This window comes from Vulpes lagopus, chromosome 4 (genome assembly GCF_018345385.1).
Source record: "Vulpes lagopus strain Blue_001 chromosome 4, ASM1834538v1, whole genome shotgun sequence".
NCBI classification, from domain to species: Eukaryota; Metazoa; Chordata; class Mammalia; order Carnivora; family Canidae; genus Vulpes; species Vulpes lagopus.
Window position 1 is genome coordinate 151536973 of NC_054827.1, and position 13607 is coordinate 151550579.

The following is a 13607-nucleotide window of genomic DNA, read 5'->3' on the forward strand; positions in this document are numbered from 1 at the left end:
ATGAGTCATGGTGTAGGGGGAATGCAGGGTGGGAGGGGTTATCATTCCACTTCCCACTTTCCAGAGATCGAGAAAAATATTATTTCATCTAGGTGTTGAGCCTGCTGCTGTATTCTTCTTTGAAATTAGGTTAATATTGGATATTTTTCTATTAAATGGATAACCTTTAGATTTTAATCAGTAATGTTGAAAATAGTCTTCGCTTTTGAGCAAGGAAGCTTTTGTTTAGTCGTCAGTGTTATGAGTTCTTTTGTGTGTTGAAATATAAGACTCCTCTGATTAGAAGCATCATTAGTACATTAAAAAGCTTAAAGTTAAAGGGCACCTGGGTGGCTCAGTCAGTTAAGCATCTGACTCTTGATTTCAACTAAGGTCATGATCTCAGGGTTATGAGACAGCACCCCTTGTCAGGCTCCATGCAGAGTGGGGAGTCTGCCTGAGATTTTTTCCTACCCTCTCTCTCTTCCCCTCTCCACATACACACATGTGTTCTCCTTCTATCTTTCTCTCTCTTAATAAAAAAACTTAAAACCAAAGAATAAAAAACAAAAACCTAAAGTTAAGAACTATTTTTTAAGTGCAGAGGACTTAAAATCTTTTCCTGTGTGTTACTGAAGTGCTAAATGTTCAGAAATTGGCATTTGTCTTTAAAAAACATGTTCTTGGGCAGCCCGGGTGGCTCAGGGATTTAGTGCTATCTTCAGACCAGGGCGTGATCCTGGAGTCCCGGGATCGAGTCCCACTTCAGGCTCCCTGCATGGAGCCTGCTTCTCCCTCTGCCTGTGTCTCTGCCTCTCTCTCTCTCTCTCCCTGTCTCTCATGAATAAATAAATAAAATTTAAATAAATAAACAAATAAATAAATAAAATAAAATAAAATAAACCACATTCTTCTGGGGCACCTGGATGGCTCAGTTGGTTAAATGTCTGCCTTCGGTTTAGGTCATGATCCTAGGGTCCTCGGATGGAGCCCCACAACAGGCTCCCTGCTTGGTGGGGAGCCTGCTTCTTCATCTTTCCTACTTATGCTCTCTTGCTCTCTCTCCTTCTCCCTCTCAAATAAATAAATCTCTTTAAAAAAAAAAAAAAGTTCTTTCATAATTTTCAAAGAGATTAACTTATTTGAAAGGGAGAGTGTGCACACAAGCCAGCGGAGGGAGGGGCAGAGGGAGAGGAAGAAGGAGAATCTTACGTGGGCTCCACACTCAGCAGAGAGCCTGGTAGGGGAACTCGATCTCACAACCCTGACATCATGACCTGAGCCGCAATCAAGAGTCAGATGGTTAAACAACTGAGCTACCCAGACACACCCCTAGAAATTTTTTATCTGAACCAATATTAAAAATATTTTTACAGGGATCCCTGGATGGCTCAGCAGTTTAGCGCTGCCTTCGGCCCAGGGTGTGATCCTGGAGACCCGGGATCGAGTCCCATGTCGGGCTCCCAGCATGGAGCCCGCTTCTTTCTCTGCCTGTGTCTCTGCCTCTCTCTCTCTCTCTCTCTCTCTCTCTCTCTCTCTGCATCTCTCATGAATAAATAAATAAATAAATAAATCTTTAAAAATATTTTTTACATACTTTAAGAACTTTATAGCATATTAATTTAGAGAATTTTATTCTGCCAATGTATTTACATTCACGAGAAGAATTATGTAATAGACTTCTATCACTAAGAATGGGAAGAAATGTACACATTAACATACATGCACACAGTAAGTTTCATTCACCTTAGAACTCATTACACAATCTCCTTTTTCTAGAGTAATTTATAATGGTAGTAGCTAGAATTATCAGTAATAATAATGACCTATAATTTTTGATAGTGTGGAGTAACCTGTGCTCCGTTGCCCTATTAAGAGTAATCAGAAAACACTTGGTACTATTTCAGCTGATTCAAGCATCTGGGTCTTCAAGAGGTCTCCTACCAAAGGTTGGGTGAGTGTTCATGGATATTTAGTGACCTCTCCATTTGGGGATAATCTTGGTGATGTCTGAGGTCTTTGAAGGATTGCAGAGTTTTTAAGTGGAAGATTCTTACTAGTTTTTTTTGCTTTACTTCAGGTCTTACCTTTGTTAATTCCTTTATTTGTAGTCCAGCATGATTATCCAGATTTAATTAAACAAGGATTTTTCTACTCATTTACTTGGTTTTGATTTTGTTCTTTATTTTTAAATTTTCTTTGAATAAAATCATTTTAGAGGTTTCCAGTATGGTCCAATTAGGATAAAGGCCAGAAGATAATAATAGCAGTATCTTTAAGTGATAACAAACTCCTTCATTTGTTAATCCTTCTGTTAACTTTACATGGAAATAAAAGGTATAAACATGTTTTTAAAGATAAGAAACACTTCTGAGTCTTTGGTGTAACAAATATATTGTTGATAAAGCATATTGTTTGTGAAGTTTTATTTGATTCCTGAAAAGTTCCCAAATTACAGCCATTTTCAGGAATTCTGGATACTCTTAACATTAGTGTTACTGATACTTTACATATACTGATCTTTTGCTCAGTTTGAGAAATATGTATGTTAATTATCTTGCCAAAACACAAAGAAATCTTTTAATAGCTTTATTGTAGCCTGTTTATTATTTTTCCTAACTATGGTTTTGAGACAATTATAATGATAATGCAATCTGTTATTAAGAACCCACTACACAGGATAATGATAATTGATGTCATCAGTTCTGATTGAGCACTAAAACCTTTTTGTGCCTTGATCTCATTTAATCCAAAAAACAATGTTGAGGTGTAGGTACTGTTATCATTTTAACAGGTAGAGACAATGAAACACAGAGAAGTTAACTAATGTCTTTTAGTTCTGTTGTAAACATTTGAGTCCTCAAGAAGTTTAAAAAGAGTTAAAAAGTGTTCTGTGTGAGAAGTACCAAGATTCTTTTATGTACTAAATAGGAAAACTTTTCTGTTATCTACTACTTGGCCACCTAGGATTAGAATTATCTTAATTGCATTAGGCAGACTACAGAAGACCTATGAGAAATGCTATATTTCTCATACATTTCCATTTTTCCTTTAAATGAACTATAAACAGTTTTTATGATTAGTTTCCTAATGAAGTTTAATAATAGATTGAGGAAACTGAAATACTAAATACAGTTTGGTCAATCCCTTGTAATTAGAAGCTAGTCAAAAATACGTTTTCAGGAATAAATAGAATGGGGAGGTGGGGGTTAGCATTACTTCAACTAGTTTTGAATATTTTTGAGAAATTTTTCAAAATTGAATTCCTTCTAGAGGGTAACCTTAAAATTCTCTAGAGAATAAATTAGAATGAAGGCTCCATGATAGTAGGCACTTTGTTTTATTAATTGCAGTATCCTCAGTATTTAGAACAGTACTTTTCATATCCTCAGTAAATATTTCTTGAACACAGAAATGAATACTAATAAACTGTCCAGTATCTTCCAGCTTCTCTACATACTCTGGTATTAGTACTTGTTTTATTTGGAGAAAGAAGTTAAATTAGCATGCACGTATAATTTACCTTTCCCAGCTTTGTACTTAAGTTTATTACTGTGTATATCAGTCAGTTTGTTTTGAAGTGTGTAGAAACATAGGCACAGAGATATAAAATGCCTTTTTCAAAGTATCCCCATGATATGTAAGCTAAATTATTCTGACTTATAGCTTCACATTGTCTGATTACCTGAAACAGTGTAAGTTCCTGGCTTATGATTCAGGAAGATGTCTCATCTTTTATTTTTAAATTAAAGAAGGCTACTTGACTAAATTGAAAAGATAGTATACACATAGTGGTTGAATGAATCATATTGCTAAATATATGATGAAATGAAATCTTTCTTCATCTAATATGTTTCTCCTGCTTTATCTTTTATCCTCACACACATTTAGCATTCATGTAACTGCTATTATGGGTTTTTTTGTTTTCAGAGAGCTTTCCTGATGGATTTGATCCAGTTAGTTGAAAGCTGCTATTAACCAGCCTTTTCCCCTTAAATTAATTGGTAGCCAGGTTTTATTTAAACTCTTTCAACCTTTTCTCAATACAGATCCTTTTCCTTTTAAACTCTTAATTTTCTAGTTTTATACTATATCAAATAAATATTAATATAGCTCACTAATCAATTGGTTATGACTGATAATAAGGCATTTGATTTCTTAGAAACAGGGGTGTTGATCTTTTAGATTGCTTTTCTTTAAATGCAGGCATCCTTGAGTGACTATGTAGATTTGACCTGATTCGTTCAAGCCCTGAATGTTTCTTACAGACATTGCCTTTATGGGGTCATGTGGGTCATACATGGAATTAATTTCTCATATATGGGCTGCCTTTTGGAACTCTCAGGAAATTGTATATTAGTGCCATAAAATAATTCACATACTGTTACAGACCACATTCAAAGGTGTTTATGAAAAGATTTTTCTTGTTTTGTCATATACCTGGAAGATATGAATGGAATCCTAAGAAAATACATTTAAAATTATAACCGGGTTTTTTGCATTTCCGGTAAAATCACCTTTCTACTGCAGTACCATCCATAACAGGAATTAGAGGCCAACTATCAGGTCACTCGTTATTATCTAGATTTTTATCTCCTTTTATCTTTTTTATTCTTGAGTTTGAGTCAGCTATCTTTTACAAGCACCTGAATTTCTGTTTTGTCTTCTGGAACTTGTCTTTCATCCGCAAAATCTCCTGTGTCCTCAGTCTTTTAGTGTTCCCTTTATTTTATTTCTGTAACTCATCTACATATTCATAAAAGATGTTTTTGTAGCCCTCTCCCTTTCTGGCTGTTTTTAATTCTTTGCTTTATGTAATATAGGGTGATACCATTGGCAGGCAACCTCTAATATCTTTATAGCTGCTTTCCCATCGTTTATTGGCTCTTCTTAAAACCCTGAGCTCCTTGGAAGCAGAGAACACCAAATCCATTTCATCTACATTATCATGTTGTGCACCTCTACCAGCATTTTCACTTTCTTTCTCCCAAATATTATTCCCATCACAATTCTTAGTGACTTCAAATTTTATTTAGATGCTACATTAAACACTCTGGCCTCTCAGTTATTTGATCTCTTAATTTCCAATGATCTTTTCCTCCATTCCCCTCAAGCCATCTTTACCCATTTTTATTCCTAGACTTGCCACCTCTCAAATCTTATTTCAACCATCTCTTTCTTTGTCTACAATTTTATTCCAATACTCTTCTTCCTTCCTCCTTTTCTTAACCTCATTATAACTTCCAGTCTATTGACCACACGGATTTTCACTCTTCATTGTCTCCTGGACATGACTTAAGATTTCACTTCTGTCCTTACTCAGCTTAGGTACTGTGCTTGATCACTGTGATCATCTTTCATATAAAATCTTAACTCTATTGCCTCTCTCTTCCTTTGTCATATTTGCTTGTTAGAACTTTCTCTGTGTCCAATTCCTCATTTATTACACACTTGCCCTGGACCAGCTGAACATGACTGGAATAAAGAACCCAATTATGCTGACCTTCTCAGTCTCATTTAGTCCATTTCCTCTCTTTCAGGTAGTTATTTTATGTCTTTTTTTTAAATCTCTCCAACAACTAATAATCACGCTTGCTTTTTATAGCATCATTACCTTCTAACATATATAATTTACTTATTTTATTTATTGTTCATTGTCTTTCTTCTGCTGCTAGAATATAAGCACCATGAGGAATTAGATTTTGTATTTTTGTTGACCGGTATCTCAAGCATCTGACACATAGCAGATGCTTAGTAAATACTTAACATCTATACTTTTACTGTCTTTACTTCTCAATTCTCCTACTCTTTTTAACCTGTTCCAATTAGAGTTTCTTTCTTACCACATCTCTAATTGTTTTATCAATTTCATTGGCAGTTCCATCTTGTACTGTTTAAAGGGAAGTTACCAGTTCTCATTTTACTTAACCTTTCAGCATCATTTGACAGAGTTGATCACTTCCTTATTCTGATTTCTATTCTTTTAATATTATTAGAATTAAAAGAATAATTTTTTTTTAATTTTTTCCTATTTTTCCCACAAATTGCTGCTTTCACATGCTCCTTGCTGGTTCTTAACTTCTTGACCTCTAAGTGTTGAATAGTCCCAGAAGTTAATCCTTAGCTGTGTTCTGTTCTGGATATACCTTAACTACATCATGGCCTCATTTCATCTTACAGCATTATGTGTGTGTTGATGACACCTAAACATTATATCTAAACTAACCTTTTCTCTAGTTTTACCCTTTTATATGTAGCTGCCTAACTGATATACTCTTCATAAGATTATCTAAAGGCATCTCAAAAAATAAAAAAATAAAGGCATCTCAGAATGACCTATCTAAAACAGAACACTTGGTTTTATGCCCCTAAAACCTTCCTCCACCCCAGACTTTCCCATCTTAGTAAACCATATCATTCTTAGCCTAGTTGGTCAGCTTCAAAAGCTACAAGCCTTCCTGATTCCTCAGTGTCCTTCATACCCACATATAACCTAACATCAAGTCTCATTGGCTCTGTCTTCAAAATTTACCCTAAATCTGGCCATGTTTTGCCACTTCTGTTGCTACCACCCTAATTCAAGATACATCTTCTCTGGTATATACTATTAAAGAGCCTCCTAACTCATGTCTCTGCTTCTACTTTTCCCTTCCCAACAATTCATTTTTATACAGAGAAGGCTAATTGATGTATCTAAAGCCTAAACCATCGGGCACATGGGTGGTCAGTCATCCAAGTGTCCAGCTCTTGATTTCAGCTCAGGTCATCATCTCAGGGTTGTGAAATCGAGCCTCACATTGGGATCTGCGCTCAGTGGAGAGTCTGCTGAAGATTCTCTCTCTCTCTCTCTCAAGTAAATAGATATTAAAAAGAACAAAGAAAGCCTAAACCAGATCATTAATTTCTCTGCCCAAAAACTTCCAGTGACTTTGAATGTCACTTAGGATAAAATACGTCAAGGACTCTAGTTGTGCCTCCTTTTTATTTTTCTTTTAAGATTTTATTTATTTATTCATGACAGAGAGAGAAAGAGGGAGAGGGAGAGACACAGGCAGAGAGAGAAGTAGGCTCCATGCAGGAAGCTTGACGTGGGACTCAATCCCGGGTCTCCACGACCACACCCTGGGCCAAAGGCAGCACTAAACTGCTGCACCACTGGGGCTGCCCTTTTTGATCACATTTCTTATTGCCCATTCTTTTGCAGACTGATGGCTTTTTGCTTTTCCTCAAATGTGCTAACCTTATTCCTATGTCAGGGTCTTCATACTTGCCTCATACTTGCCATCTAGAATCCTGTTTCCACAGTGAGCATTGCTCACTCCTTCATATCACCAGACTCCTGGCTTTGACCATCCATGCTCCACTCATTTATTTATGATAACTCATCTCAGTCATTCTCTTTTCAATTATTCTGCTTTTTTGTTTGTTTGTTTCCCCAGACTTTCTTTTAAAGTCTGTTACCTGCTACTTCTAGAATGTAAGGACCAATAAGACAGGGATTTTGTCTGTTTTGGTATATCCCCAGCACCTAAAATAGTATCTAATACAGTTAATGCTCAGTAACTTAATGGAGTGCATGTAAATCATTTAGAAAAGGAATGTTTTAAAGATCAAAAGCAATGCTTTAAAATTATGATTCTCTATCCACAGTGTTTTAAAATGTGATTCACAGCAATAGTAGGTAGACCTTTACAAAATTTGTAGTGAGGGATCCCTGGGTGGCGCAGCGGTTTGGTGCCTGCCTTTGGCCCAGGGCCCGATCCTGGAGACCTGGGATCGAATCCCACATCGGGCTCTCGGTGCATGGAGCCTGCTTCTCCCTCTGCCTGTGTCTCTGCCTCTCTCTCTCTCTCTCTCTCTCTGTGACTATCATAAATAAATAAAAATTTTAAAAAAAAAAGATTTAAAAAAAAAAAAAGAAGAAAGACCCAACTATATATAAAAAAAAAAAAAAATTTGTAGTGAGATCTTGAAGTAACAAGCAAGTACCAATATCCTAAGATATGCTAGGAATCAGCCTAAAATACTAAAAATATAAGTGACTCTAAATTTCTCTCAGCAATATTTAGTCAATGAATTATTATTTAAGTGGTTTGCACAATCCTAATAACATTTTGAGGAAATTATTTAAATTTTGGAGAAGCAACGGTTCTTCCATTTATCTTTATATAATTCTTTGCGAATTTATCTAAATTATTTCTTTGCATATTCTCCTTCAATTGAGAAAATATAGTTCACTAGGTGAAAAGGAAGACCTAATTCTCAGCAGAGGTATAATTCTAGTTGGCGCTCTATTTTTTTAATTACCATCTGTCCTTGGGTATTATTTCTTCCCTATGCTCTGTCTCTAATATGTCAGATAATTAAACCAGCTTGTATCAAATATGTGTAGTAATCTATGTGTGCTATTCAAAACACTTTATAACCAGAGTCCTACTAACCAGAGTATAACAAGAAAAAGCACTTTTATGTGGAAGTAACAGAAGAACCAATATGTGCTGTTTAACTATTGAGGATTAACACGTTATTTTTTAAATCTTTGTGTAATATTTTTATGGTTTTCTTGAGTGACTCATAAACTCACCAACTGTATATCACCTGTGTGTTCTTTTATAGAATACTACCATTTTAGTTCTTGTTTTCCCCTGAGTATGGCTTTTCTCAAAGCAAGACTGGCATGTTGGGCTTTATAAAACACATTTCTGAGCATGTTTAGAGAAATTCAGCTATTCAGCAAAGATCTGGTAAGCTTCTTTCTACATGCGGGTACCATATCAATTAACAGAAGACCAAAAACTATCCCAGTCCTCATGGGCTCTTATAGTCTAGTGAGGGAAAGCAGATAATAAACAGGTGAGTTGTATTTGTGGTTGAATGTGCATGTGTGTGTACACATACACACATATCTCTAGAGCAGCTTAGGAAATGCCAGGAGAGAAGTGATGATCACAGTTTTACAAAGGGCAGTCAGATGACATTTGAGCGAAGATGTAAAAACAGAACAGGGTAGCGAACTACTGAAATCCTAGGGGAAATGCATTTCAAAAGTTAAAGATAATATCAGTTTTGAAAAATTATAGATGAATCATGTGGTGGTGATTGCCACTCCCATTCCTCAGTTTTAAAGATTATTTTGCTTTTATTTATTCTTTTTATTAAACTTTTTTTAAGATTTTTTATTTATTCATAGAGATGCAGAGAGAGAGAGAGAGGCAGAGACACAGGCAGAGGGAGAAGCAGGCTCCATGCAGGGAGCCTGACATGGGACTCCATCCAGGGTCTCCAGGATCACGCCCTGGGCTGCAGGTGGCGCTAAACCGCTGAGCCACCGGGGCTGCCCGATTATTTTGCTTTTAAAGACCAATCTAAAATAAGAGCATTTTAAAGCAGGCAGAAGATTTAGAGATTGTTTCTGTTCCTTTACATACAAAGAAATCACAGTTATATAAGTTGACCAAGGAACATGTGCTAAGTTAATAATGAAATAATGTAAGATAATTAGTTATTACCAGTAGCACTTAGTAAAATTTTTTAAAAGGCAATTGTTTGTTTGTTTGTTTGTTTGTTTGTTTTTCATGAGAGACACAGAGAGAGAGAGTGAGGCAGAGACACAGGCAGAGGGAGAAACAGGCTCCCTCCATGGAGCTTGATATAGGACTTGATTGATCCCAGGACCCCGGTATCACAACCTGAGTCAAAGGCAGATGCTCAACCTCTGAGCCACCCAGATGCCCCTAAAAAGGCATTTTTAAAAATGTTCAACTAATGTATTATAGAGTTGCCTGAGTGAGGTTTTATGGAAAGAGATAGAAGCTTTAGTCCCTGTTGCTGCTTGGGTGGTGAGTAATGTAAGCCAGAGTGAGCCGGTGAAGTAGTAAACAGGTAAATTCAAATGCCTGAAGTTCATCAATGTCTGAATCCCTGGAAAAAGCAACAGTATTTAAAAAAAAAAAAAAAATTAAAAACTATCAATGGATGAACTATTTAAGTTCCTTTCACTACCAGTGTTTCATCTCCTGGTCACCTAAGATTTTCCTTGCAGTTTCATTTTTTCACATGTGGAGTCTTCTATCATAATCAAATTCAGTTGTAGCCATAAACATTTTATCTGTTATGATTCAAACTGATGATGAGCATCAAGTTGAAAGATTTTCTCAATCATGAACTCCTCACTGTGTGGTGTTAGCAGTTCTTTAACATTTTCACTGTCTAGTTCATTAAATCTAGCCTCCTTGACAAGATGGAGGACTTTTTGTTTTATATTCAGCATTTCCTTTAACTTCTAGAGTTAACAAAAAAAAATGCTGGTTTCTTTCGTGCATCTTATATTCTTTGTTGTGATACTTCTTCTGAATTCTCATTCACTTAAGACTATCTTTTTACCAAAACTTTTATGAATCCTGTATCTAGAAATGTCAAATGTATTAGCATCCCGCATCAGATACTCACACTCAAATGTGAAAAATAAAAATCTGTATCATGTGGGCATAGCTACACTGATCTACTTTGTCAGAATATAGCCCGCCATAGGGGACAACCATGAGATGGAACATAAATGAATTTACTATTGTTTTAATAGCGTCTAGTTTCTACCTACCTCCTGTACTTCAAAAACATCTCTGCAGTTAGAGCATGATTCTCGTATTTAAAATGATGTGTGATTCATAATACATCATAGTGTATGAGACTGTAGACCTTACCCATTGGCTATTTAAGAGATTTTAAAGGATAATTTTGATTCTGCAAAATGATTTTTTGTCAATTTTTGAAAACTCTACCATATTCCCTAAATACTCTTAAAAACTTGATTTTCATATATTTGAACTCTGGAGGCAAGGAGTATCTTGATTTTTTTTTTTTCCCTTTTCAGTTCCTTATAAATACTTACTGTTTTTTTGAATTGTTTTGGCTAAAGATATAAAAAACACAGAAGACACTCTTTAACATGTGGTACCATTCAATTTATGAACAGTTGATTATGCATTTAGAAAATGATGAAAATAGGGGATCCCTGGCTGGCTCAGTGGTTTAGCACCTGCCTTTGGTCCAGGGTGTGATCCTGGAGTCCTGGGATCAAGTCCCACGTTGAGCTCCTGGCATGGAGCCTGATTCTCCCTCCTCCTGTGTCTCTGGCTCTCTCTCTCTCTCTCTCTCTCTATGTCTATCATAAATAAATAAATAAATACTTTTTAAAAAAAATGATGAAAATGTATCTTTTAAAATGCATCTATTAAAGAATGCATGTTCATGCACACTGCCTTTATGTTATGATGGAATAACATGGCTCAGCTGTCTATGAGTTTTTAAGTTTTTAAGATACCATAAGCAGGGCACTTGATGGGATGAGCACTGGGTGTTATGCTATATATTGGCAAATTGAACTCCAATTAAAAAAAAATATGTATCCCTGGATCCCTGGATGGCACAGCGGTTTGGTGCCTGCCTTTGGCCCAGGGCGTGATCCTGGAGACCCGGGATCGAATCCCACATCAGGCTCCCGGTGCATGGAGCCTGCTTCTCCCTCTGCCTGTGTCTCTGCCTCTCTCTCTCTCTCTCTGTGACTATCATAAGTAAATTTAAAAAAAAATTTTTTTAATGTAAAAAATAAATAAATAAGTAAGTAAATAAATAAATAAATAAAGTTTGCATAGAGGGAAAAAAAAAAGATACCATAAGGCAGTTTGGTTCAGTCATATTGCCACATGTCTAGGCAAATACAGGAGGAGCCTACACAAAAGATGATGCAAAAGTGGTTTCCTAGTCAGCTTTCACCTTCTCAGTTGCTGTATTTCAGGTGTCTTTAGATTTTAGTGTATGAAATAATACGTCTTTAAGATTTTTTATAGGAACTGATATGTATAAATTTATTCATAAATTCTCCTGCCACAAATTTTATGTCTGTGTTAGATGCTGTGACAATAAAGGTTTGGTTTTTAAAAACTTTTTGGAAGAATCTATATATCTTAGAGGTCTGCTTTTCTCTGGTTTTTTTCTTTTTAAATTTTGTCTCTAAGTTTTCAAGTTCTTCATGGTATTTTAAGCTACAACATTTATAAAATAAATAAGATTTATTTATTTAAAGCATTTATGTATTTGAGAGAGAGCAAGCAAGCACCAGCAGGGGTACGGAGCAGAGAAGCAGACTCCCCATGGGGATCCCTGGGTGGCGCAGCGGTTTAGCGCCACCTTCAGCCCAGGGCGTGATCCTGGAGTCCCGGGATCGAGTCCCACATCGGGCTCCCTGCATGGAGCCTGCTTCTCCCTCTGCCTGTGTCTCCGCCTCTCTCTCTCCTCTCTCTCTCTCTCTCTCTCTCTCTCTCTCTCTCTCTCTCTCTCTCGTCTCTCATGAATAAATAAAGTCTTAAAAAAAAAAAAAAAACAACTTTAAAAAAAAAAAAAAAGAAGCAAATTCCCCACTGAGCAGGGAGCCTGACCTGGGACTCAATCCCAGGATCCTGGGATCATAACCTGAGCCGAAGATAGACACTTAACCAACTGAGCCACCCAAGCACCCCTAGTTTGTATAATTTTAAAACAGCAATTATCTCTGTGTTACGTACCTAAAGATAGAAGGTTGTTAGGTGAGTTTAGAGTAAAAACTACTGACAAATTTTTTGTCCATTTTTTTTAAGAGATGTCATTTTTAAAGTGTAAATATAGAAAAATGTCATTACGCTTGTAAGTAACATGTCTGAAACTTTAATCAGTAATACTTAAATTATCTATTTCCTCTTGATATCTTAAAGGTTAAACATGATTGCAGTCTCCCTGGAAATTTAAGACAGCCCAACATACTAAATTGCGTGGTATTAGAATCTCAGGATTAGAGCCTTCTAAGGGAAAACGTAAACTTTTAATGGCCAGAAAAATTAGCCAAGGACTGAAGTATTTCATATGTCCCGAATTGGCATAAAAAGGAGAAAGAGTATGCTGCTATTCAGCTAATTTTTTCCAGATAATTTTCTCCGTAAACTGTAGCTTTATGAATGACAAAATCTAGTGTAAAAACTACCTTAATTATAGGCCAGATACTGAATCAATCTACTATCTCTTGCTGTTTTATAAAATGTTGAAGTTTTGTCTTCTCATAATTTTGAGTCTGATATTTTCAGTTTCTTAATCTCACATAAAGATCATTTTTAAATGTAATTTTATAGCAGTTATTAAACATGCTCTAACACATGAGCTTTCATTTCTGTCTCATTTAATATGGTATGTAATTCTGTTTTAACAAATCACCTATTCCCTGTGGTACTTTGGAACCTCATTTTTTCTGAATTTCTCTTACCAACATACAGGGAGTATAGGATTCTAGCAGAGAATCAGATACCATACTTGTGAAATGTGGTAAGTCAGTTTATAAATTGCCATCTTGCCATTTTTAGCTTACATATAATTTGAACTGTCCGTTACAGTTTACTACTTGCTCTTGGCTAGTTGTGCATTATATCCACAGCAAGCTCATGCTGTTTTATAAGGCTTATTAGTTAGTAATATTGATTTTTTTTAGTAATAATTAGCAGTTACCTCTGCCTTTTTCCATATAAATCCATACTTTTATGGACATGTGTGAGTTTTCCTCCTTCAAATGTTTTGAGTGAAGTCTTCTAAAATGTTTCTATCCTTGA

The 13607-nt window shown here is 35.9% G+C and overlaps 1 protein-coding gene across 1 annotated transcript in view; it reads left to right on the forward strand.

The window, feature by feature from the left end:
• Positions 1-13607, forward strand: part of LCORL (ligand dependent nuclear receptor corepressor like) — a 148949-nt gene that overhangs the window by 52722 nt on the left and 82620 nt on the right.